The sequence below is a fragment of the Melozone crissalis genome, unplaced genomic scaffold (assembly GCF_028551555.1).
Source record: "Melozone crissalis strain CALT ecotype California unplaced genomic scaffold, PUWL_Pcris_2 ptg000019l_1, whole genome shotgun sequence".
Classification (NCBI taxonomy): Eukaryota; Metazoa; Chordata; class Aves; order Passeriformes; family Passerellidae; genus Melozone; species Melozone crissalis.
Genome location: NW_026535797.1, coordinates 1,073,050 through 1,100,719, shown reverse-complemented (window position 1 = coordinate 1,100,719; position 27,670 = coordinate 1,073,050). Strand labels below are relative to the sequence as shown.

The 27,670-nt window shown below is 46.2% G+C and overlaps 1 long non-coding RNA gene across 1 annotated transcript; it reads left to right on the top strand.

Annotated features, from left to right (window-relative positions):
- Window positions 1-22,029: 22,029 nt before the first annotated feature.
- On the top strand, window positions 22,030-25,334 carry LOC128937360 (uncharacterized). The gene is made up of 3 exons (XR_008483045.1): window positions 22,030-22,169; window positions 23,115-23,206; window positions 25,203-25,334. It is a non-coding gene; the product is annotated as an uncharacterized LOC128937360 (long non-coding RNA).
- Window positions 25,335-27,670: the final 2,336 nt, after the last annotated feature.

Below are 27,670 nucleotides of genomic sequence, written 5' to 3'. Positions count from 1 at the left end.
GGATGGGGATTGAGGAGGGGAATAACCAGTTTGAGGTTGCTATCCAAACTGGAGGTGTTATATGAGGGAAGGAATAACCACCTGTGCAGCTGAGGTGTGGCAGGAGATATTGCTGTGTGCTGGTTTGTTTGGGGCGATCTCCGTGCTCCCCTCGACCTCCCAGGCTGTGCTTTGAGCACAGCCAGGCTGATTTCTCATTTCTCCTGTCACTCCCTATCTTTGAAGGCATTACAGAAAAATTTGAGCGAGCTATTTTTAGTCAGGCTTGAAAGCACCTATTTTATTTTATTTTATTTTATTTTTTTTTTTTCCCAGGCCTGATTCTTGAGGGGCAGCTTTGATTCAGTTTCCCTTTGTTTCTGCTCTCAGTTCTGGCTGCCTTGAAGTGCAGCTTTGCTCTGCCCCTGCCCTGCTGCAGGTCCCAGTCCCTGCACCCCTGGCAGCCCAAGGTGAGATCCAAAGGCGTTTCTCACCTTGCAGGAGCAGCCACAGGCAAGAATTTGGTTTCAGCTGCAGGGAAAACGCCAGAACAAAGGACAGGCTGTGTCTGAAAGGGGAAACATCAGGCAATAATCCCCATCTCATCAGTTCTGATCCCAACAAGAGTGCTGGAATTGTCACTGACCTGAGCAGTTTCACCTCTGGATTTTGGAGGCCTGAGTTCATCTTCTCTGCTTGAATTCACCCTTTTTCTAATGGAAAAGGGGAATAAATCTGGAGAAGTCAGTGCCAGCCTTGCCCTGTGCTGTGAATGGCACCACTGGTGGGACTGGTGTTCCAAAGGGATCTCCCTGACCCCACCCTGCTGGGATTTCAGCTCTTTCTCTTTTCCATTTCCTTCCCATCCTTTGTCCTTAGCTGGAAGGACCCCCACCAAAGGCTCTGTAGGTATTGCCAATCACTAGAAGACAGGAAAATTAAATTAAATTAAATTTCTCTAAATTAAATTTCTCTAAATTAATTAAAATTAATTTAATTCATTTAGAGAAGTTAAATTTCTCTAAATTAATTAAATTAATTTTCTCTAAGAATTCTCTAAATGTGGCTTTGTTTCACGGCTTAAACTCCCTCCTCCTCAACACTCATCAATCCTGGTCTCTGTAATTGTCTCCTCCTCAGTGCACCCCTCCAGTGCTCTTTGGTTTCTCATCTCTCCATCATTTCCCCTCTCCAGGGCTCCTGTAACTGGATGCAGGGCCCCATCAGCAGTGATCTGTCTCCCTCCCTGGCCCCGGGAGCAGCAGATCTGATTTTGGAGCTGGGCTGATGAGCAGTTTCTCATCTGGAGGGAAGATGGATGGTGGCACAAACCAGATTGTCCCGGGGAGCTCTGATCAGAGAGCTCAGAAAGGGGAAATTTCTCATTTTGGGAGGGGAACATTGACCAGGCCTGGTGGAGGAGTGTGGAAACCCCAGAATATTGCAGATTAGAGCTGCCCATGGCTTTCCCTGCAGGGTTTGCTTGGAGCAGGAGGGATTCACTCAGGGAATGCTGCTGGGCAGGGAGAGGAGCCTCATTTGCCTCAAAGTCCCAGAGATTCAATTCCAGCTCTATTTACTTCCCATTCCTGCTCAGAAGGACTGAGCTCTCTCCTTCCCAGGGCGCACAAACCCCTCCTGCTCTGCTGGGCCTTCATTGCTTTTAATTTCTAGGGGAGAGCAAGGCTGCCCCTGTGCTGAGGGGAGCTGCAGCTCCTGAGATCCATGCACATCCCTGGGACAAAACTTCTGGGATCCCTGAGACAAAAACCCCTGGGACAAAAACCCTGACATCTCTGGGACAAAAACCCTGAGACAAAAACCCTTGAACACCTGAGACAAAAACCTTGAGACAAAACCCCCTGGGATCCCTGAGAGAAAAACCCTGGGACAAAAACCTTGAGATCCTTGAGACAAAAACCCTGGAACCCCTGAGATAAAAACCCTGGAATCTCTGAGGCAAAAACCCTGGGATCCCTGAGACAGAATCGCTGAGAGAAAAACCCTGAAATTCCTGAGACAAAAACCCTGGGACAAAAACCCTGGGATCCCTGAGAGAGAAACCGTGGAGTACCTGAGACAAAAACCTTGGAACCACTGAGACAAAAACCCTGGGAATACCTGGGACAAAAACCCTGAGACAAAAACCTGGAATCCCTGAGACAGAAACCCTGGGATCCCTGAGACAAAAGCTTTGGAACCCCTGGGACAAAATCCCTGAGACAAAGCCAGAATGAGAACATTAATTTCCAGAGGAGCTCCTTACTGATGTCCGAGCCATCCTGGAGCACTGAAAATCTCATTTCTTTCCCTCTGCTTTGGAAGGTTGGGGTGCAAATTAAGAATAGTTGAGGGCGGAATTTGCAGCTGGGGTGGCAGCAATGATGCCACATGTCCTGCCCTGTGCTGAATGTAATGCTGGGACATGTGGGGCTCACCAGGGCAGCTCAGGACAAATCCCTCCATTCCCACCTGCAATGACTGCAGGCATCATTTGATTAGAGAAGTACATGAGGGACAATTACTGCTTGGGAAAACCAAGGGAAATCGGAGAAATGCATCAATATTCCAAACCGCAGCTTCTTTAAATGCAAAACCCAAATTCCCAGGTGTGGCATTTAAATCCATTGCCTGTGGTGGAATTACAGCCTGGAGAAACGTTGGCTCCAATTCTGGCTTGCAGACTTGGTGATGGAATAGTAAATTCAGGAAATTCAGGAAATTCCTTTGCCACCAGGAGGAAATTTGAATTTTTCCTGTGCTTAACTCCTGCTGCTCTGTGCCTGCAATGGAGCTGGGAATAGGTGGGATGGTACCAAACTCTTGGATGTAAACAAAATTAACAATAATTGGATATTCTTTCATCTTAAAGTGGATAAAAGCTGCAGGGAGAACTCTGAGGACATTTCTGTGGCACAACCAACTGAGACATTCCAAATTTCCCTTTTCGAGTTTTCCTCCTCCCTCCAGCCTGGGTGCTGGGAAGGAGGAGGAATAAGGGCTGAACTTGCTGTCAACCCTCTTAAAAGCTTTTTACTGCAGCTGGAATGTGTGATAATGGCCCCCAGAACCATCATTACAGTTAATTAAAGGTCTGCTTCTTTTTTCTAATGTGAGGGGTTTATTTTCTGCCGTTGATAACACAGCAATAAAACCTTGCTTTAGGCAAAATCTTGGTAGGCAAGGTCACAATTTAGAAGTAATTTGGAAATTGAAAGGAAAACCAGAAAGCAGCATCTGGTTCCTGTTATTTCTGAGTTGTGGGAGTCCAGAGGGAATGATTTAGAGTTAAAAGGGGAGGGAAAGAGGAACATCAGAGTCTGTGCACTGAGGGGATGGTCGTGGGGAGGAGGTGAAAGGAGGACAGGGAATTTGGGGTAAACATCTACTCAAACATGAGAATTTGTCAGATCCTGGTTTAATTTGGGTTGGAAAGGCAGAGCCTGCTTCCAGGGGTGGGAAAAAGAGAGGATGGAGGCACAGAAATGTCAGGATTTTATTACTTTTGTGTGTTTGATGTAAATTGGAGATTTGCATCTGCTGGGCGTGGGGCTGGGGTGTTTTGGGGAGCTGCCACGTCCCCGAATTTGCTGTTGAGGGCGAGTCCATGCAGTGCTGGGATTCTCTAGGGATCTTTGGCTCAGAAATCCAGGGGTGCACATGGGGAATGTGTGAAATCTCCATCCCTGGGGATGCTCCAGCCCCTGGAACACCCTGAGCTGGGGAACTCAACCTCTCCCTGAATATTCAACCCAGATTGTGGCTTTCAGCTTTGTGAGTCAAACAACATTGCTGCACTTTCATTCCAGGGCCAGCTGAGAAGCAGCAGGAGCTCAACTGGTCAAAAAAAAGTCATTTCCTGAGATAAGAAATGTAAAATAAGTGCCAGTGGTGGAAATTTAATTGCTGCAAATCTGTTGAGGGGGAGCTGAGCTTTCTGTTCTCCAAAATAATCACGTCCAGCTCCCAGCCAGCACAGCTGCGCTTCACATGCCTTCGAGTTCTGCAGTAAATTTGTTGTGGATATGTTAATTAAAAGGTTAATTACGGTCGAGATGTTCTGGTGCTCAGGTTTGCTGCTGCTGCTGCGGGGTGTAAATGCTCCTCACCCCAAACCAGGGGAAAATGGGGAGGCCCTGGCAGATTATCCAGAGCAGCTGTGGCTGCCCCTGGATCCGTGGCAGTGCCCAGGGCCAGGCCGGACACTGGGAGCACCTGGGACAGTGGGAGGTGTCCCTGCCATGGCTGGGTGGCACTGGGGGGATTTGGGGTCCCTCCAACCCAAACCAGGCTGAAATTCTCTGATTTCATGACAGGACATCAGATTTTATGAGGAGGACTCTCGGGTTTTGGTTGTTCATTGCTGCCCTCAGATGTGCAGGGTGTCTCTGTTTTGGCCCTCACAACTGAAGAACGAGTCTGGACTCTTCACTTTTCGCTCTTGACGTTGTTTATTAATTCTTATCTATAAAATTTTATTCCTGCCCAGCCCAGATCTGCTCAGCAGGGCAGCCACAGGCACTCTGTGTTGTCCTTTTATACTGCAAACTACGTATAACATATTTACACTTAATTCCCAATGCCCATCACCTGTGTTAGACAGTGCACTGCTACTCTAAACCAATCCCAAAGTGCCAACATCACTGCAGAAATGGAGAGCAAGAAGAAGATGAAGAAAGACTGGACACACTCAGATTCCCCCATCTTTTCCCAATAACCCCCATACCAAAAATCCCAAAATCTACATTTTCACCCTGTGATCACTTTGTTATTACACCATTCAAACCTGTGTGACTTTCAGGTCCCCATACAAAGCTGGCAGCTTGCTCCAGGGGTCACAATCACATCCCCAGGTGCTCTGGGCTGTGTGCCAGGGTCTCTGAGCCCCCCAACGGGTCCTTGGCATCCAGAGGATGCACTGAGTTCTGACAGAGGACAATCAGTGGTTCCCAATAGAGAACACCCCAAAAGGATGGAAGGAAAATGACAATGATAAAGGATTTAGGGTCCTTTCCAACGCACGGATTTTGGGGATCTGTGATTTGGGGCTGGACAGGGATGAGGTGGGAAGGGTGAACAAGGATGAGGTGGGAAGGGTTTGTCTGTGTGTGCTGCCAGGGCCACCCCTGGTGCTCCCACAAATGTGTGATGTGACCCTGCCACTGCAAACTCCATGAGAAACCAGTCCTGGAAACACACACACACACAAAAATAAATTAAAAAAGGAGGAAAAGGTGTCATCTGGTGATAAGGAATTTCCCAGCTGGTGGCAGAAAAGCTTCAGTGGTGATTAACAGTGAACCGTGTTGAGATTTCAAACAACTTTTTGGAATTGATAAAGCAAGAGTAAACAAAACAGAGTCCAATCCCCAGAATTTAATCCTCAGAACTGCAGCTCTGCATCTCTGAGGCGGTGCCAGCGAGCTTGGACCCTGGGAAGGACTGGAAAATAAATTCCCCAGCCTCCTTCAGCAGCAGCAGGTGCTGGAAAACCTCCTTGGTGCCACTAATGAATCTCTGGGGACCCTGCTGCAGCTGGGGATGAAAAGCAAGATTAAGCTCTGGAGCTCTTTGAGGAAAAGCAGAGTCTGTAAACAAGATGCACTTCTGGGATGCTGGTTGGTAAAGGTGGATGAAAATCTGGGTTCCTGCAGAATCCGAGGAGTTCTGAGTGGTAACCTCAGCGCAGCGTGATGTTTAAAGGGGAGAAACTCTTTTTAGGGCCCCTGAGGTGCCTCATGGCCCCAAATCTCCTGAAATCTGCACCACGAACAGCATTCCATCCTGTTTCCAGCAGGGAGCAGAGCAGGAGCCAGGATCCAGTGAGGCCATGGAGAGGCTGCAGGGCCTGGGCTGCTGCTCATCCCCAATTCCCCAGTTCCCCCAATTCCCCCAATTCCCCCAGTTCCCCCAATTCCCCCAATTTCCCCAATTCCCCCAATTTCCCCAGTTCCCCCAATTCCCCCAGTTCCCCCAGTTCCCCCAGTTTCCCCAATTCCCCCAGTTCCCCCAATTCCCCCAATTCCCCCAGTTCCCCCAGTTCCCCCAATTTCCCCAGTTCCCCCAGTTCCCCCAGTTCCCCCAATTTCCCCAGTTCCCCCAATTTCCCCAGTTCCCAGGTACCAGGGAGCAGAGGAACCGCCAGCAGAAGGGTGGGAGAGCCTGGGTGCCTGCACTGCCCAAGGTTAGGGACAGTCCTAACACTTCAGTGCCATTAATAAAGGGATAAAAGGGCTCTGTGCTGCCTACAGTGCATGGATAATTAATGAAATGCAGGGAAATTTAATGAAGATATTTTCAGGAGTGCAGGCTTTGATGGTTTGGGAATTTATTTGTCACAGACATCTTTTATGGAAAATCCTTTCCTTGGGATTTGTCCTCCTGAGAAGCTGGGAGGCCTCAGGAACAAAATGCAAACAATGGTTATCTGCTGCTGTGGAATGCAACAGGTGCAGCTGGGATTGGTCTGGTGTGGTTGTTTCTAATTAATGGCCAATCACAGTCAGCTGGCTCGGACACAGAGCTGAGACACAAACCTTTGTGATCATTCTTTGCTATTCTATTCTTAGCCAGCCTGCTGCTCCTTTCTTCTATTCTTTTAGTATAGTTTTAATGTAATATATATAATAAAATAATCAATCAGCCTTGTGAAACATGGAGTCAGATCCTCGTCTCTTCCTCATCCTCAGACCCCTGTGAACACGGTCACAAACATGAAACTACAGCAGGATTCACATGAACAGATCCAATGTTCCCTCTCTGCAGCAAACCCCCACCCCCATCCCTCAGAATTTGCCTTTTCTGCCAAAATTTGGAGCCTGTCTTGAAGCCACAACAAGCCTGACTAGAAAGGCTGTTCCTGTTTGAGACAGAGCTTCAGAAGAGAGCAGAAGTTGCAGAGAGAACTGTGCAAGTTGTGGCCTCCAGGGTGCTTTTAAAATGCAGCAGTTCTGGGAGGTAGGGCTGCTTTAATGGGAAATTTATCTCCCTTGGAGAAGTTCCTGCTGCAAACCTTGAAGTTGTAACAGGCTGCAGTAATAAGACTTCTCTATTCATTAAGAGATAACTTCCATTTTTCCTTCTTTTTTTCTATCAGACATTTGTTTCCTACGGCAGAGTCTTTTTTTTTTTTTTTTTTTCCTCTTAATTTCCTAAATTTTCTCAGCTGGAAACAAATCTGCCTCTGGAATCAGGGAATGCTGGGGCCCTTCAGGGGGGAAAAGCCCTTTGTGAGCACCAGGCCTTGCCACCAGCAGCACCACGGTGCCCTCAGCTGCCTCTGGCTGCTCTGATCCCACCACTGAAACTCCCCGTCTGGAATCTGGACTTTTCCATGATTAGCAATCGTTTTGTTGTGGTTCATGGAGGGCCTGAAATGGGGAGGGGACATGTTTGTGTGTAAAACATGACTGCGTGTCCCTGATCCTGTGCTGGGGGTTGTGGGTCCCAGGGCGAGGTGAGAGATGAGAATCTGACGCTGAGGTCTCAGAAGGCTGATATATTATATTATATTATATTATATTATATTATATTATATTATATTATATTATATTATATTATATTATATTATATTATATTTTACATAATTATATATAATTATATATATATAATTATATATATAATTATATATATATAATATAAATATTATATATTCTATTCTATTATTGTCATATCATATTATATTATTATATTATTATCATATCATATGAAAATTATATACTAAAACTATACTAAAGAAAGAGAAAGGATACATCAGAAGGCTGGAAAAGAATGAATAATAAAAAGCCATGACTGACCAGAGTCCTCACACAGCTGGACTCGGATTGGTGATTAATTAAAAGCAATTCACATGGAACCAATCAAAGCTGCACCTGCTGGTAAGCAACCTCCAGACCACATTCCAAGCAATCAGATAATTATTGTTTGCATTTGTTTTCTGAGACCTCTCAGCTTCCCAGGAGAAAATCCTGGCGAAGGGATTTTTCAGGAAATACCACGGTGACAATGCTGGGGCTCCAGTGGGTAAGGACATCTCCCAGAGGAGTGAATTCCCTATAAATTCATTAATTCAGGAGTGCCCAGCCCCGAAGGTGCCCAGGGAGTTCCTGGAGGTGGCACTGAGTGCCCTGGGCTGGGGACAGGGTGGGGATCCAAGGCTGGGCCTGCTCCTGGAGGGCTTTCCCAACCCCAATAATTCTGTGATTCCTAAGGAAAAGCTCATTTCCAGCAGGCAGCACTCATCCATCAGGCACGTGCAGGCCCCCAAAACGCAGTGTGATAGATGAACACCCCCATAAATAGGAAATTGTGTAGGTGCCACTGGATGTGACATCCCCCACCCACTGCAATCGCTTGTAAATCACACAGTTCTCGCTGCAGCCACAACTCCATAATAACAAAATGATTAGAAAGCCATAAAAAACAAAGTTGTTTTGTCAGGATCATTTCCTCCCTGATCACAGGGCTGCTGCAAAGTGGCTCTGGGCTTAAGTGATAGATGGGAGCCATTAATGGAGCCAGCGACCTTCCCAGGCTGCTTGCAGCCAAAATTAAAAGGGAACTTGAACAGTCCTGGGTGGTTTGGAAGCCTGGAGAGTGCTTGGGTGTTGTGGTGGGGTTGGTATAAAATGCAGCCTCCCACAGCCATAAATCACATTGTTATTCATGAATAATTCCATTAGATGTATTATTTAATGGTGTAAGGTTAGGAAATCCCCTCTTACTCCTCTGGTCTGTGGCTCCCTGAGACCCTCCTGCCATGAAATTATAGGATCAGAATGACTGGGGTTGGAAGGAACCCTAAAGTTTTGTGTGAAATGCTTTTTTTGTGTCTCACAGATGCAGTTTGACTTCTCTCTCTCTGTATTAATCGCTCCAACATGAAAACAAATGTCACAATAGTGTGACGGTCTTCACAGGGGTCCCAGGATGAGGGAAGGGATGAGGATCTGACTCCATGTTTCACAAGGCTGATTGATTATTTTATTATATATATTATATTAAAACTATACTAAAAGAATAGAAGAAAGCATTTCATCAGAAGGCTGGCTAAGAATAGAATAGGAAATAATGATAACAAAGGTTTGTGTCTGGGAGTCTGAGCCAGCTGACTGTGATTGGCCATTAATTAGAAACAACCCCATGAGCCCAATCCCAGCTGCACCTGTTGCATCCCACAGCAGCAGATAACCATTGTTTGCATTTTGTTCCACCCATTTTCCTTTATGCCATTTTTTCTCTGACTCCTGCTGGATTTCCCCCAGCTCTGGGGGAGGCTCGGAACCCTCCCTGTGCCTGTTTAGCTCCCAAATCCCCCTCCCCAAAAGCCCAGGGTGATTTCCGCTCCATATTCCTGTGGTTTCCTGAGCGTTCCTGAGGTGCTTCTCTAACTCTCCATTCCCCCTTTCCCTGCAGATGCCTGGGGAGGTAATGATGGCCCAGGCTCCAATTTCCCTGATTCATCATGCGAAATCCACTCACAAAATCTTCCGCTCTCAAATCCCATAATACTGTGGAGAAAATTTGTTTTCTAGCCAGGATGCATTATGGCTTTTAGGACTTGGAAACTGCATCCTCAATAGCATTACATTTATTGTTTTTTTGTTATTGGGTCAGATTATTCTTTTGCTCTGTAGGAACAAAAGTCCAAGGAATGTTTTTTTATTTATTTATTTCCTTTTTTTTTTTTTCCCTCCCCTTTTATTTCCCAGTATTAAGACCTTTCAGTCTCAAAGTCTTTATTTCAGTGAGCAGCATTCCTACCCCCTCTGCATCTCCATGTTTTTCCCCCACGGGCTTCAGCATCAATCAAACCCCTTTAAATGTCAGTTGTGTTTCTTCCTGGGGTTTTATTGTTATTTTTACCATTTCAGATGCTGCAGACTGACCTTGCATTGTGGAGAACAGCGCAAAACTGCATCACTACACCCTTGCTTGGCAGGTTTTTTTCCATGGAACAGGCTGGGAATGTTTGGGGTGGTTTAAGGGGAGTGGGGCAGAATTTTGGGGCTGTTCCAATGTGGCCTTTCTGCTTAGGCTTGGAATTACCAGGCAAACCTGGGCCTGCAGTCACAGCTGAATGCTGCTTGTGGGGCTTAGGAAAGGATAGAAAAATGGAAAACTTGGTCAAAAATGGAGAAGTTCTTCTCTCAGTGGTGCAAAGGGTGAAGGGCTGTGCTCATGGCAAGGCAGAGGAGGGCCCTGGGTGGGTTCAGGAGGGATTTGGCTGGGTTCCTTCTGCTCACACAGAGCTTTTCCAGAGCACCTTTGGGTTAAGAGGAGCCTTGTTCTGGAACAGCCCTGCCCAGCACAGCCTCACTTTGCCCTCTGAAACTCTGATTTCTTGATGCTTTCCCCCAGTGCTTGGTCTAGATTGTCTCATTCCTGGAGCAAATCTCCTCCTCCCTCATTTTCACTGTTTAAATTAAGGTTTCAGCTGTTTTCCTAAAGTAAGAATCTGTTAAGCTCTAATTCCAACAGTGGCATTAGACTTTTTTTTTTTAATTTTTCCCAACATTTTTTTTAAATTCCAAGAAAGGGCCACAATGACTGTGAACCTTCTGCTCAACTCCTGGTCCTGGGTCAGGAGGGGAAACTGAACCCATTGCTCACTCACTTTTACAGTTTTCACTCAGGATTACAGTTTTTAAAGGGCAAAGGAAACAGAGTTATTTAAGTGTGATGGTTCTCACAGGGATTCCAGGATGAGGGAAGAGACGAGGATCTCACTCCATGTTTCACAAGGCTGATTGATTATTTTATGATATATACTATATTAAAACTATACTAAAAGAATAGAAGAAAGGATTTCATCAGAAGGCTGGCTAAGAATAGAATAGAAATGAATGAATAACAAAGGCAGCTGTCTCAGACTCTCTGTCCGAGCCAGCTGACTGTGATTGGCCATTAATTAGAAACAACCCCATGAGACCAATCCCAGCTGCACCTGTTGCATCCCACAGCAGCAGATAACCATTGTTTGCATTTTGTTCCTGAGGCCTCCCAGCTTCTCAGGAGGAACAATCCTAAGGAAAGGATTTTCTATAAAAGGTGTGTGTGACATTTAAGACAATTAAAGAACCACTTCTTACCCCTGTGCTGCAAAAATCAGGATGCTGAGGAGCTCCCCAGGGAATCCCTGTGCTCATTCCCCCTGTTCTCACTCCCCAGTTGTCCAGGAGGCTGTGGGGGTGAACCTGCCCTTGGTTATTGCTGCTCCATGAGGAGATCCTGGCCCTGCTGCTGGTGTGGGGATTCTCTGGAATACCCTGGGAAATAAATTCCGAACAAATCTTCACTGCTTTGCTCTCCCTTTGAACGGCGTGAGAGGGTCAGAACATCCTTTATTTCCAGATATTTCCATTGATAACAACATGATTTACAGCTCCTTGGGCTCCTCTCTCTGCAGGAAGCTTTCAATAAAGGATGAAGCTTTCAGGATCTTTTATAAACAACGTGTCAGGTGCGCAGCTAATAGAGTTCAGCTCTTTGGGCTTCGCAGGTAGCTCCAAAAACCCAAGAATGTGACTTCCAAGCAAAGGAATGCTTGGAAGCATTCTTCCAATGCTGGGAAATTCTGGGATCTCTCACATTTTTGGAGGATGCAGCCTCCTTTTATCCCCATTTCCCAGCCACATTTCCCTTCTCTCTTTCCCCATTTCTGAGGCACTTGAGAGGTTCAGACTTCCCAGAACACCTGATACCAGAGATTCCCCTTTAATGTGTAACCCTCCATTTTAATTTTTAATTCTCATGGAATTTAGGGGGTTTTCCCCATTTCTCAGTACTTGAGAGGTTCAGACTTCCCAAAAACACCCCATACCAAACATTTCCCTCTAATATACAACCCTCCCTTTCAATTTTTAATTCTTATGGAATTTAGGGAGTTTCCCTCATTGTTTCTTTCATCTTTCAATGTCCAATTTCATTTATCAGCAAACCCAAAGTTTATTTGTAAAAAGTAATAAAAAGTAAATATCTTTTTCCATTCATCAATCAGTGGAATCCTTCCCATTGTTTCTTTTATCTCCCAGTGCTGGTTTTATCTGCCAGCAGACCCAGAGCTGGTTTGGAAAGACAAATCCACCATTCCTTTCATGGAGGTTCAGAGGAGGGGTCTGACACTAAATTGGGCACCTGGAGGTGCTTCAGAGGCTGCCCCAAGTGCTGGGGATGGTTCAGAGCTGCTCTGCTCTCAGTGCTGTGGCACCACTCCAGGGCTCTGCTCTGTGCTCTGCAGGCCTGAGGATACCAAATTCAAGGTACAATCTAAAATATTTATATATTTATAAATTTAATAGTTATATATAAATATATATTTATATATTAATATCTTTAATATTTATATAACTATATAATTTATATTTATATTTACATTTCTGTAGCTTTAAGAGTTACAAACTCCCCCATTGATTCTCTGATTTGATGAACTTATGTGGTAATTTTGCCCCTGTCTGGGAATGTGTGGTGTATGAAACCCCTCTTTGGGCAAAAGCTGCTTTGGAATTCTGACCAAATCCACATCCAAGCATTTGCTCCTCTTGGACAACCATTTTCTTATGGCTGCTGTGGCTTTTCTGGTGTGTGATGCCAACATTTTGCTGGTTTTCTCCTTGCTGGTTTTGCCTCGTGCCATCAATAACAGCCCTTGGCAGAGCTTTAGAAACCTGACAAATCGTTGGCTATAAAACAGATTTGCCCACGGATGAAATATCTTTGTGGCCAAACCCTCCCTCCTATAAATCAGCAGCACCAGTGCTTGTTTAAGTGACAAATTTTAGAGCTCAGCGGGGGAAAATGAAGTCACTGACTGATGGCAAAGCTCTTATTCCTCTGCTTTTCATCCCAGGAGTTCCAGGTGGGTACCCAGCACCCCAAAGAGCCCAGCAAGCCCTGATGGGAGGGATTGAGAGGCTCTCTGGGAGGGAATAGGCTCAGAATAATTTGCTGCTGTTTGTAAGGAGCCCGGAGATGACAGCTGTGATTGCCTTAATGAGCCAATTAAGGGCCAGGCAATTTGGGTGGGCTGGGGCTGCAAATTGTGCAGCCCCCACTGGGAAAGGGCATCCTAAACCTGTAAGAATGGGCTCCCAGACCAGTAAAGAAAAGGCTCCTAAACCAGTAAGATAGGGCATCCCAAACCAGTAAGGAAAGGACTCCCAAACCAGTAAGATAGGGCATCCCAAACCAGTAAGGAAAGGACTCCCAAACCAGTCAGGGCCTGGCTGGGCTGCTGGGGCAGCAGAGGAGCTCTGGGAGCTGGAAAAGGAGAAAATTCATCAACCTGAGTGTTCTGATCATGGTAATTATCGTTGTTACTTTGGTTAATTATCGTTGTTACTTTGGTTAATTACCTTTGTTATTTAGGACCGGCTCTGGTCCCCAGCCCTCTGGAAAGGGCAGAGGTGGAGTTGGAGGAGTGGGAATTTATTTTAAAAAAAATAGTATATGGCTCCTGTGGCAGCAGCACTGACGTTCCCAGGCTGTTGGCACCACCAGCCATGACATTTTTAAATGGAAATAGGCTCCACCTGGGATGTTTCTTTGTGCTTTCCAATAGCATTGAAAACAAATCAGTAGAAATTTGGGTTTTGTTTGGAGCTGAGGCCCGTCCCAGTCAGGATTTGGTCAGTGCCCAGCACTGGGGTTCCCCTGCGCTGATTCCAGTCCAGCAGCTGTGGCTGAACTGGAACATTTCTTGTGGAAAAACCAAACACTCAGCCTTGTGTTAAAGACCTCTGGCAGCGGAGCAGCCCCGAGAACCTTTGGTAATTTCCTTCAGTCATTAATTATTCACAGCTTTGCTTCAAGAGCTGCTTTCCCCTCGGTGGCTCTGGCACTTTTCCCCTCGTAACCCCTGGAAGTGGATGTGTGTTGCTGGCTGGATGGAGTGCTTGCTCGGGCAGGTTCTGTTATCCTTGCTGGCTCCTTAAACTGTGATCAAAGCGCCCCTGGCACCCTCTTTGATGAACCAAGTGCTGTGACCCCTGCAGATCTGTGCTGCTGCTTTCCCATCCCTCACTCTGGCTTTGCAGCTTTTCCCTCAACTCTCTGCATTGGAATCAGGGAAATCCTGTAAAGGGCTGGGGTTTAAGGGCTGAGGACTGTCCAGACCCTTCACCTGTGGGAGGTGAAGAATTGCCCATTCTGGCTTTCTCTCACTCATTTGCTGGAGGACTTTTCACCAAAATTTAAATCCTTTTCACCTTTTTACTGAGGACAGCGATTTTCCCGTAGCTCTGGCCCATGTCAGGGCTAATTTCACTTTCACTTTCAAGAGTTTTGACACAAATACTTTCAATGTTCAGAACAAATGTTTTTGTCTTTTGTCTCAGCTGAAATCACTCGCACATTTTGAATTTGTGGATAATTTGCACGTGAGATGGAAAAATTTCTGGGAGGGCACGTTCCAGTCTGAGGTGAGCGACTCCAAAGGGTGGGAAGGGACCCCAAAACCCACCCAGTGCCGCCTCTGCCATGGGATTTTCCTGTCATGATCCAGGAGTTTTCCACTTTACCCAGAGTCTGAAGGTGCCCATGGTCTCCCAGGTGCAGCAGGGTTTTTATTCACCTGGGAAATGGAGGAAGATCCCATAAGAAAGGGGAATTCCCTTGGGATGTCTGTGGCTTGGCTCTGCACTTTTCCTTATTTCCTGCTGGCTCTTTCCTTATTTCCTTTTCCAGCTCTTTCCTTATTTCCTTTTCCAGCTGTCTCCCCTCAGAGTCTCGGATCAGGTGCCCAATCCCTCCTGTTCTTGTTTTTCACTAAAATAACTCTGTGTTCCCAGGGGGGAAATCCTGGAGTGCTGCAATTCAAGCCTCGTTCCAGGCAAGTTCTTTGGTCTGCTGTGCAAAAATTGAGCATCTTGTGTAAAACTTAATTTGAGGGACTCTACAAACTGTACAGGAGATGGAAAAATGCAGGATGGATGGGCTGCTAGCTCAGGCTAAACACTGCTGCTACTGCTGTTGTGTGCAGAGGCAGAATCTGCCTGGGTGGTGCTTGATTTGGGCATAAAATGGGGTAATTGACCCCAAACTGGGGTAAATTAAATGGGATAATTTACCCCAAACTGGGGTAAACTCCTTCTGGGAAAGGGGAGATTTAAATGGGCTATGGAGCAGGGGCTGGGCTGGAATTCCCGGAGCAGCTGTGGCTGTAATTTACCCCAAACTGGGGTAAATGTGGGGTAAATTAAATGGGGTGATTTACCCCAAAGCTGGACAAACAGGCAGCATTCTTCTCAGGCACTTCATCCTTAAATCAGGGAATGGGATCCATTGCACAGCGCAGGGCTGCAGATGGGCTCAGAACAAGTGAGAACCATCAAAATACAATAAAGAGGCAAAACAATCCTGGTTGCGTTTCCTGCTCTTACACTTATGAAGAATCAGCTGAAGGCCACTGGATGCAATTCTGAGAAACTTGAGATCTATCAAAAGCCGTTTCCAGAGAGCTTTTCCATTAAATGAAGCCTCTCTTTACCTCCGTGATTTGTTTGGCCTCAATCACTGGGGGTGTCAATTGTCTGAAGGAGCGTGGACTCGGGGAGTTAATTTTGTGTTTAAGAAGGGAATTTCTGCCAGGACATGAATATTTAAGATTTATTTGTCATAAGAAGCACAAATTCTGTGTTTTCAGTGGCTGCAGCAGGATTGATGAAGATCATTCCCGCGTTGATGCAGAAATTGTGTTTTTGTCACGTTTGAATGAGGCTTGCTGCGGTGGCACTGGGATTTCTGGGAGCTGTAGGGACAGATACGAGAGCAATACACCATTTTTTGCTTGTTTTTCATTAAATAACTACTAGGAGGCACAGAAGGAGATTTACAGTAGTCAAATGAGATGTGCTGTAATGTAGCATGGAATTAATTTCGCTGTAATGATGCTTTGCTGTGCCATTTGCTCTGTGACATTCCCACAAAGCTGCTGCTCTTAACAAGAAACCCGAGTGCCCTTCAGCTAATTCCTGCAAATCCTCTCATTTCCTCATTAAGGCTTTTTTTTTTTAAATTTTGCCTTCAACGTGACAAGCTGCTCTGAGGGCTGGAGCATCTCTGCTGTGAGGGAAAGGTGGGAGAGCTGGGATGGTGCAGCTGCAGAGGGGAAGCTCTGTGTCCTTTCAGCACCTGGAGGAGCCAACAAGGAATGTGGAGAGGGATCAGGGACAGAGGGACAGGACACAGGGAATGGCTTACACTGGGAAAGGGGAGATTTCAATGGGATATTGGGCTGGAATTCCCAGAGCAGCTGTGGCTGCCCCTGCATCCCTGGCAGTGCCCAAGGCCAGGCGGGGGTTTGGAGCAGCCTTGGAAGGGTCAGTGTAGCCAGGATATTTTATGGAAAATCCTTTCCTGAGGAGTTTTCCTCTTGAGAAGCTGGGAGGCCTCAGGAACAAAATGCAAACAATGGTTATCTGCTGCTGTGGGATGCAACAGGTGCAGCTGGGATTGGTCTCATGTGCTTGTTTCTAATTAATGGCCAATCACAGTCAGCTGGCTCGGACAGAGAGCCGAGACACAAACCTTTGTTATCATTCCTTTTTTATTGTTAGCCAGCCTTCTGATGAAATCCTTTCTTCTATTCTTTTAGTATAGTTTTAATATAATATATATCATAAAATAATAAATCAGCCTTGTGAAACATGGAGTCAGATCCTCGTCTCTTCCCTCATCCTGGGTCCCTGTGAGCACGGTCACAGGTCAGGGCTGGATCAAGGTGGATTTCAGGTCCCTCTGCACCCAAAGCAGGCTGTGGTTCCAGGCTAAAGCAGCTGGGAGGGTCATGCCTGCTGTTCCAGCCTGGGATTCCCATTTCTCTCCCCGGGATGCAGAGGTGGGAGCTGGATCTCTGTGCAGCATTTCCCGCCAGTGCTTTAATTGCTGCGGCCAATTATCTCCAGCACTCATCAGTCAGTGCCCAGGGCCCCTCAGAGACACCAGACTCTCCCTTTTCCTCACCTGTGTGTCTTTCTAACTCAGCTTTTTCCTCAGGGAGAAGGAGGATCTTCAGTGACAGTGTTCACAGGGGTCCCAGGATGAGGGAAGAGATGAGGATCTGACTCCGTGTTTCACAAGGCTGATTTATTATTTTATGATATATATTACATTAAAACTATACTAAAAGAATAGAAGAAAGGATTTCATCAGAAGGCTGGCTAAGAATAGAATAGCAAAGAATGATAACAAAGGTTTGTGGCTCGGCTCTGTGTCCGAGCCAGCTGACTGTGATTGGCCATTGATTAGAAACAACCACATGAGACCAATCCCAGCTGCACCTGTTGCATTCCACAGCAGCAGATAACCATTGTTTGCATTTTGTTCCTGAGGCCTCCCAGCTTCTCAGGAGGAAAAATCCCAAGGAAAGGATTTTCCATAAAACATGTCTGTGACAGTCTTCAAATTAGAGGAGATGAATTACACACACAAAGATATTTATTTATCTGTGCTTGGAATGGGATCATTTACACCTGGGGCAGGTGTGGGAGGTTTCACTCTGCTCACACAGGGAGGGTTGGGAAGGTGCCAGGCACGGGGCCATTCAGGTTGGAAAAGACCTCCAAGAACACCGAGGCACATCCAAATCCCCTTCCCAGCCCAAACTTCATTAAAAACCTGCTGGGATTTCCCCATGGGTGCTTCAGGAGCAGCTTTTGGATGCTCAGGGGCAGGAGCTGTGCCCTGGAGGGTGGCACTGGGCTGGGGGTGCCAGGACAGGGCAGGGAGGAGCACACACAGGGATTTGGGCTGGGAAAAGCCCCCACAGAACAAACTCTGGTTCCTGCTGCTCCACATTTCCAGTGCTTGCAGGAAAGGTGGCCCAGCAATGTAGTGGAGAAAGCCCAGGGGTAGAGCCTCACCCCCTATTTAGAGAAGCAATTAGGCACCTGCCAGAGCAATTAGTGGCTAATGTGATTTCTGGATAATTGCAGAATAATTGCCCGTGTGCCAACGGTGGGTTGGGTTTCTTGTTGTTAAAGCTGTTGTAAGTTAATATGCCACTGATGTTTGGGCTGCAGCCACAAAACACACTTTAATATCCAATTAAAATGGATAAACAGGCTTTCATCCCAGTGAAGGTGCTCGTGGCAGTTAATGGAGGGTGAGCACAAAATCCAACATTTGTTTTGGACACGAGTCTGTGACCAGGCGCGTTCTGGCGAGGGGAGCAGCCTGGTGAGGTGCCTGCTGCACCCCCACTCCTTGGGAAATGAGTTCATTTGAGTCTTCTAAACTCACATTTCAGAGCTTAAAATTATTGAAATTGTCCAAAGCCAGGCTGGAGCCTGGTGGAAGGTGTCCCTGCCATGGCAGGGGTGGAATGGGATGAATTTTAAGGTCCCTTCCCACCCAAACCATTTTGTCATATATCCAAATATGAGGGAATGATGGGAGTTCTGGGGATGGAAATCTGCCTCCCTAATGGCTGGAATTCTGTGCTGACTCCTCAGGGAGGGCTGCACCAAACCCCTTGTACTCCATCCTCTTTTGGCAAGTGCCTTTGGCAATCAAGGTAAATCACATCTCAGATTTCCCTCTGCATTTTGTCCTGTCAGGTTTTTGCAGGCTTTGCTGTTAGGGGAAGTGTTTGATTTGATTTAAGCACGAGACAAGATAAGCACGTTGGAAATGGAGCTATCCATGGCGGGGCTATAATTTACAAAATTGCAGCATTTTCTTTATTGAAGCTCTGCAAAATAAAGCAGCTCACAGCTGGTTGTTTAAGGTAAGTAGGCACAGAGTGATCAACCCAAATCACATAAACCCGACAGGAATTCTCTCCCATCCTCCTGTGCTGGGAGGGAAGAGCTGAACTTTCGTTGCCATTAAGATTACTTTTGGTTTGAGTTGAACTCAAATGGTTCCAAATCACCAGAACTCTGCATCTGGAGGAAGAAAAGGCTTTTGTGTCCTGGTGGCTGTGGTGTGACCGCGGGAGATGTGAAACGAGAACATTTGTGGGGTTTTCTGCTTTGTCTTGCAGGGAATTGTCTGAGCTTTGATCTTCTGCCTGCAGGACTTGGGGACCATTGCTGTTCATTTTGTGAAGGAGCTCAGGGTGTTTGTAGCTCTTCTTCATCTTCCTCCACCGTGGAATCATGGAGCTGTTTGGGTTGGAGGGACCCCAAACCCACCCAGTGCCACCCTGCCATGGCAGGGACACTTCCCTCTGTCCCAGGTGCTCCAATGTCCAGCCTGGCCTTGGGCACTGCCAGGGATCCAGGGGCAGCCACAGCTGCTCTGGGCACCTGTGCCAGGGCTGCCCACCCTGCCAGGGAGCAATTCCCAATTCCCAATCTCCCATCCAGCCCTGCCAGGGAACAATTCCCAATTCCCAATATCCCATCCCACCCTGCCAGGGAACAATTCCCAATTCCCAGTCTCCCATCCAGCCCTGCCAGGGAACAATTCCCAATAATATCCAGCTAAATCTCCCCTCTCTCCCTTTGTGCCCATTGCTCCTTGTCCCCTCGGCTCCTGCTGAAGTCCCTGTGATCCCCTCAACCCTGGAAGGTTCTGGAAGGGCTCCCCACACCCTTCTCTTCTCCAGGTGAGCACCCCCAGCTCCACTGGGGAGGTTTTCCAGTCCTCCTACCAACCTCATGGCCTCCTCTGGCCTTGCTCCATGAACTCCTCATCCTGGCATCCACCAGGGAAGGACAAATCCACGATCCCTTGGTGGCAGCAAGGACTCCTCACCTTTGCTGTCCCCCAAACCATCAGCAGGTCACAGGTTCTGCTCCTTCACAGGTTCTGCTCCTCCCTCCTCCATTGTGACAGTGTTCACAGGGGTCTGATGATGAGGGAAGAGACGAGGATCCGGCTCCATGTTTCAGAAGGCTGATTTATTATTTTATGATATATATTACATTAAAATTATACTAAAAGAATAGAAGGAAAGATTTCATCAGAAGGCTGGCTAAGAATAGAAAAAGAAAGAATGATAACAAAGGTTTGTGACTGACCAAGACAGTCCGAGCCAGCTGTGATTGGCCATTAATTAGAAACAACCCCATGAGCCCAATCCCAGATGCCCCTGTTGCATCCCACAGCAGCAGATAACCATTGTTTGCATTTTGTTCCTGAGGCCTCCCAGCTTCTCAGGAGGAGAAATCCTAAGGAAAGGATCTTTCATAAAAGATGTCTGCGACACTCTATGGGAGGCTCAGGTTGGATGTTGGGGAGAATTTTGTCACTGGCAGTGTGGTCAAGCCCTGGCTGGAGTGCCCATCCCTGGGGGTTTCACAGCCCTGTGGAGGTGGCACTTGGGGACATCGGGAATGATGCTGGCAATGGTTGGACTCTGTGAGATCTTCTCCAGCCTTAGCAACTCCATGACTCATAAGGAATCCCCAATGTGCCACCTGCTCTCTGCCAGTTTCTGTGGGAAGCGCTCAGATTTCCTCAGCCGGTCTCCAAACAGAGCCATCAAACTCCTCGGGTTCCCGGGCAAAGCAGTAACCCCAGATTTTGACAATGTATTTTTCTGCAGGCAGGAAATTATTTTTCAATGAATTTTCACATAACTCGGAGTAATTGGGGGCTTAATATTTGCAATATTTTTACATTTGCTTTCTACGAGTATTTAAATATTTGCACATAAAATAAATTCTTTCACCACACTAATGAAAATCTAAGGACCCAATAGTCACATTCATTATTAGAGGCAGTAAATCACCTCTGGTGAGTTCAGTTTTACTTCCAATATAAATGCAGATTTATGAGCTTTCCTGTTGCATGATTTATTTGCATGATTTTTTTCTTTCCCAGGAAGACTATTTCCCTCTTCCTAAACATCCAATATACATGAAAAGGGATTTAAGTGCCGAGGAATTATTTAAAAAAAAAAAGTAAAAATTAAAAAACAAGTTGCTGCTTCTTCAACTGGACAGCTCAGGTAAGAATTCGAAGCTGATGTTTTGATGGGAATTTTGTGTGGGAGGAAATGGTGGCTTGTGGAATAAGATGAGACATTTGTGTGTGTGCTGCTGCTTTTACTGCTGGGTTATTGACTTCAGAGTGTGTTTCGAGCAGTATTGAATTTGCAGCAGTAAAACACTTCACATTGCCGAACATTTGTGTTTAATAAATTGCTTTTTATGGAGGCAGGAGCCTGTATTTACCAATTGCTTTCTGGAACCTGTGGGATATTTCATCATTCCGCAGAGAACTACCTGAAAACTTTCAGTTTCTGAGTGAGACCAGCCAGTCTCATTTGTTCTGAGGCTGAGGAAAGACGTGCAAGGGAAAATCTGTGCCACAGGAGCCTCTTAGGAAATATTAGAGGAGAGAAATACATTTATGGGGATGGAAGGAGGGAGAGAACAGCGTTAACATCCAGCTGCTAATGGACTGTGTGGCATCCGCCACTTCCCGGAGTTCTTAATGGCCTCTGTGACTGAGAAAAGCAACATTCACCGAGGTTTAATAAATTTTTTAGCTTTCTAAGCGAGGCTGGCAGCTCCAAAGAGCGACATTTTCACCAGCCCATTAATGCCTCCTGAATTTTCTGCCTTGCCACCTTCTGCCTGCCAGTTCGTGCCTCTTTATCTGCACTAATTAAGCAGCATTTCCATCCAGAGTCTTTGATTTGCACCCGAGGATCTCTCCACTCCCATTTTAGTGCCGTTTTGTTCCCCTGAATGCCTCTGATGTCACCAGCCGAGGCCGCCTATTCCAGGACATGAATTTTTCACCAAGTCCTACACCTTCATTTTTGGGAGGGGGGAGAGGGAAAAAGGGGGCATGAATACAGAATGACTCCTCTATTTTCACTTCAAAGGCTATTTGGGCCGCTTCAAAGGGTTCCTTTGCCACAGAGAAATCGTGTTTTTTGAAAACACTTTGAAAAAAATGAAAGGCAGCAAGCGACTTTGTGCTGAGAGAATTCCTCCTCGGACGACTGGAGCGGTGCTGGGCAGTGGTGATTTCGGTGTGCTCAGAGGACTTAATCATCCTGTGGGCTTTGATTGGTGCCTCCAGGCTCCCCATCTCTGTAACTACATTTAAATTAAAAATGAGGCAAAACGCTTTGCTGCGCCGCGTCGCTTGGATCCCTGCTTAGCATTCTCCCGCTGTCCCCGGGATTGCAGCGGGAAACCTCAATTTGTCTGCTTGCCCTTGTGGGATGTCTGCTTAAACATCCTTCAGTGGGATCTAAGAGGCCTGATGTGCCCGTGATTCCAGCCCTGGTAATTCTGTTTAATGTTGTTTAGTTCTTGCAGGAGAGTTACGGGTGAAGTACTGTGACAGTGTTCACTGGGGTCCCAGGGTGAGGGAAGAGACGAGGATCTGACTCCGTGTTCCACAAGGCTGATTTATTGTTTTATGATATATATTACATTAAAACTATACTAAAAGAGTAGAAGAAAGGATTTCATCAGAAGGCCAGCTAAGAATAGAATAGCAAAGAATGATAACAAAGGTTTGTGTCTTAGACAGAGAGTCCGAGCCAGCTGACTGTGATTGGCCATTAATTAGAAACAACCCCATGAGACCAATCCCAGATGCCCCTGTTGCATCCCACAGCAGCAGATAACCATTGTTTGCATTTTGTTCCTGAGGCTTCTCAGGAGGAAAAATCCTAAAGAAAGTATTTTCCATAAAAGATGTCTGTGACAAAGTGCGGCGCCACCCGCTCGTGTGCCTTGGTGACGCCGGGGTTGTGAGAGGAGGGAAAAGGCTCCACATGGCACTGCCTGGAACAGCTGCTTGATATTGCTGGGATGTAACGAGCCTGCAGTGAGCAAGGAGGGAGCTGTTAACAAGAATCCCACTTTTCTCCTCCCGGCTGTCTCCAGAGCTGGCGGCTGACGGAATTCCCAGGAGCAATGAGCGGCTCTGGGGGCTGTGGGTGCACAGAGCTGCTCTGGGCTCCCTGAGGAGAAACCCAGGGGAAATCTGCCCGTGATTGACAGGAAAGAGATGGAGATTTCGGTTGGGAAAAGTTCTGGGGTTTTCAATTTTTTGTTTTCTTACTTTTTCCTCCCTCGGGAGTTGCGCTCCCATGCTTTGCCTCTCACTCTGAGAAGCTGAGTTGTTGAACACAAACTGAATTTTGTTCCTCACTAGCAATCCACATTGCAAAAATGGCTGTAAATTTTTTATTTCTTTTCTGTGTGTGTTTCCAAATATAGGTAATTCTGGATTATTTCAGGAGAGATGATGGTGCCTGGAAGTAAAATTTGGATCTCCTGGCTTCCAGAACAGGGTGGTTTTCTTGAGAAGGGTAAGTCCCTGAAATGCTGAAATATGGCTAAATTGAAAAAAGGTAAATTTAGATTGGATATTGGGCAGGAATGGTTCCCTGCAGGGTGGGCAGCCCTGGCACAGGTGCCCAGAGCAGCTGTGGCTGCCCCTGGATCCCTGGCAGTGCCCAAGGCCAGGCTGGACACTGGGGCACCCTGGGGCAGTGGGAGGTGTCCCTGCCATGGCTGGGGTGGCACTGGGGGGGTTTGGGGTCCCTTATCAACCAAACCATTCCATGAGTCTCTGCTTCTGCACTTCAGCAGATCAGAGTGGAAATTGCAAATATATTTATTTTTAGATGCCGCTCTCTGGTTGATTTCCAGCTGAGTGTTCTTTCTAGGAGGAGGATCCTGAGCTCTGGGGATGCTGAGCCTTTCTGGGAGGGGGATCCTGGGCTCTGGGCAGGCTCTGGGGGTGATGAGGGACGCCTGGCTCTGCTTTCCCAGCCCTTCTCCCAGAGAACCAGCAGCAGCTTGGCTGTAATTGCTCACTGCTCTCCATCAGCGCCTCTCCCTCCTGGCAGCTCTTTAATAGTTTACATCTCCCGGGGTTGGAAATTACTGGTTTAATTAAAACAATTTGTTTCAAATGGGGCTCCCAAATCCCCGTACGATGTTTTAGGAGCCTTGGGCGAAGAGCTGGAAATGGAGAGGAGCAATTGTTGGGAGGGTTTAGAGTGAGGGTGGAAGGAGGAGTTGGGATTTTTGCTTGATTTTTGAGGCCTGGACTGGCAGTGGGGGAGACAAAATAGTGTAGGACCGAGATTTTGTCTCCCAAATATTGATTTAATTCACCATGGGCAAGCCTTTGCTGGGGTTGGACAGTGCTGTCAGCACAGGGTGGGATTTTGGGGTGTCCTGTGCAGGGTCAGGAGCTGGACTGGGTGATCCCTCAGGATTTCCACAATTCTGTGAGGTTTAGCTGGACCTTGTTTGTTTTGTGATTGAGAGAAGATGTTATTTTCTGGTGAAGGAAAGGAGAGAGCCCAAAAAAGGGACCTTGGACGCCTGAATGGCACAAAAATGCACTTTGGAATTGGGACTGGAGGGGCAAGAGCCACGAGTGGTGTGCACAGGGTGGGAGGGGAAGGTGGCAGTGCCAGGCAGGAGAACTGGAATATCCTGAGCTGGAAGGGACCCACAGAGTCCAGCTCCTGTGTGGATCAAGCCCGGATTTACTCTAGGATGCTCTCCCTCTGCACTCATGGAGAACCTCAAGGCTTTGGGGCTTGGCTTTGCTCTTAGCTGGCAGGAATTTTATTTAAAATAATATATGAAAACATTTTCCTTCAACTTTGCTACTTTGGGTCTTTCACCCTGTTCTGTGTCACTGGCACAGGTGCCCAGAGCAGCTGTGGCTGCCCCTGGATCCCTGGCAGTGCCCAAGGGATGTGGGACAGGGACAGGGGGTGGGATTTAGGGGTGGATTTCCATGTCCCTTCCCACCCAAACCAGTCTGGGATTCTGGGATCTGCTTCTCTTAGAGCCACAGGGCACAAACCTCTGCTATCATCTTTCTGAATAAATACAATGCTACTTCCAGAGGGCACAAACCTCACAAGCCATGAGCCTTTCCCCTCCTTGACACTGAATTATTTTCCCAACAAATAATCAGTTTATTCCTTGGATTCCAAGGAAAACACACAGCGGGGCTCAGAGCTCCTGTTGGTGCTGCCCCTGCTTTTCCAGGTTTTCCCTGCTCTCCCACTCCCTGCAGCCCTGAACGAGTTTCCCTTTCCTTCCACCTGCAGATGGGAGCTCATTATGGGGATCTGTCAGACACCTCCAGCATTTTTAGCAGGAGCACAACAAACGCACTGCATTTACATGGTTTCCTTGTTAGCTCTTTTTTTTTTTTTTTTTTTTTCTCCCTGACAAGCGAATCTCAAATTCCAGTTGTTTTAAATGCAGCCTGGCTTCAGAACATCTTGTAAATTATGATTTCCTTCATGTACTCGTTCTTCATTTTCCTCCCAGACAGGTTCCGGAGGCAGCCTGGGAAAACACAACCTGGAGAATGAGTTGTTTTGGGTGGAGAATGGCTTTTGCCAGGATTTATGTTGCCTTTATGGAGACACAAGGAATTCTTCTGACAATTTAAGTCCCTGCACTGAAGCAAGCTGTTTTTTGGTTGGTTTTTTTGTTTTTTTTTTTCCAATGCTGACGGTAATTTAGACAGAAAGCACAGAGATTTTCAAGTCTGCTTGGCTGAACTTGTTGTGTGATGGGTTTTGTGTGGATTTTGTGCCAATAGGGAGAATAATATCCAAGGAAAATTGTGGATACCCATCCCTGGAGGTGCCCGAGGCCAGGCTGGACATTGGGAGCACCTGGACAGTGGAAGGTGTCCCTCCCATGGCACTGAATGGGATTTAGGTCCTTTCCAGCCCAAACCATTCCTTGTTTTTAGGCTTCTAAGCTTTCAATCCCAGTCCTGAGCAGCTTCATGGAATATTTGTCAAACTACAAATCCATTTTTCCCTGAGGATGTTTTAATTGGCTTTGAGTTCTTGAGTGCTGGTAAAGATTGAGATAAAATCGAACATCAGAGGTGGAAGAGTTGCTGCAAAAAATCAAATCAATAATGACCGGAAAATTAGGAAATTTGGCCTGGAAGCCACAATGACAGATGGAAATTCTTCCAATAATCTTAGATAGTAGGTAATGGATCAGGATCCTTTGGAATGACACTGAGCATGAGGAAACATGTAGATTTTCCCAGTGGACCAGTAATAAAATAAATAATTTTTCCATGGTGTTACACAAACAAGAAAACCAAACCAAGCTTTCTATGCAGCAGAAAACGTTTTGTGTTTCTCAGTGCTGGTTTCAGTGCTGGTTGTTATAAAACCTTACTTTGAAGTTCTTGGAATTTAATTTCCATAGAAAAAAAGCTGCTTTCTTCAGAGCAACAATCCAGCAACAAACAAGCAGCAATCCTGTAAAATTAATGGGCTTAATTAAAATGTACATGGATTGGGGAAGGATCCACAAGCATAACAGAGATTTACTCTCTCATACCAGACTGAATAAATTTCCATGAATTTCCTGGGAGATTTTTAAGGCATTTTATGACCTTGTTTATAAAAGGAAACTTGGGATTTCGAACTTGATTAGTTTTAAGAAAATACTGGAAAGACCATCTCCAAGTGTTTGGTAAAGCATTTCTTATTATCTTTAGGAGATTATTATCTTTCTAAATAAATATAAATCAGAACTCACAGATTTTTCATTTGTGATTCAAAACAGAGATAATTTTTTCAGTAATTTTTAATAATCGGAAACCAGGGAATAACTCCTGTGGGAATAATAATTCCTTTGGGAATAACTCCGTCGGGAATAATTCCATCAGCGATAATTCCATTGGGAATAATTCCATTGAGAATAGTTCCTGTGGGAATAATAATTCCATCGGCAATAATTCCTGTGTGAATAATAATTCCTGTGGCAATAATCCCTGTGGGATTAATTTCATTGGTAATAATTCCATCGGGAATAATTCCTGTGGGAATAGTTCCATTGGCAATAATTCCTGTGGGAATAATAATTCCATTGGCAATAATTCCATTGGCAATAATTCCTGTGGGAATAATTCCATCAGCAATAATTCCTGTGGGAATAATAATTCCTGTGGGAATAATTCCATCGGCAATAATTCCTGTGGGAATAATTCCATCAGCAATAATTCCTGTGGGAATAATAATTCCTGTGGGAATAATTCCATCGGCAATAATTCCATTGGCAATAATTCCTGTGGGAATAATAATTCCTGTGGGAATAATTCCATCGGCAATAATTCCATCGGCAATAATTCCATTGGGAATAAAATTCTTGTGGCAATAATTCCATTGGCAATACTTCCATTGGGAATAATTCCTGTGGGAATAATTCCATTGGCAATAATTTCATTGGCAATAATTCCTGTGGGAATAATTCCATTGGCAATAATTCCATTGGCAATAATTCCTGTGGGAATAACTAAATTGGCAATAATTCCTGTGGGAATAATTCCTGTGGGAATAATTACATTGGCAATAATTCCATTGGCAATACTTCCACTGGGAATAATTCCTGTGGGAATAATTAAATTGGCAACAATTCCATTGGCAATAATTCCTGTGGGAATAATTCCATCCCCTGGAGTGAGGCAGGGCTGGTGGGAGGGCACCTGGCCCTGGCTTTTCTCAGCTGATGGAGCCCATGGGAGCAGGAGCAGGGAGAGGGCCCCCACTCTCCTCCCACCAGGCTCAGGGTGGTGACAAGAACCCTTTTCTGGAGGGGTCAGGGTGCTCAATCCTCACCATCCCTGTGTTTGCTGGAAATCCCATCCCCTGCCCAGGCTGCTGGGGAAGCTGCAGCTCCTCAGCCCATGTTTCAATTCAACAAGAAAACCAACAAAAAGCCCCATTCTGGGTAATTTCAAACTATTTACTTTTCCAATTTGG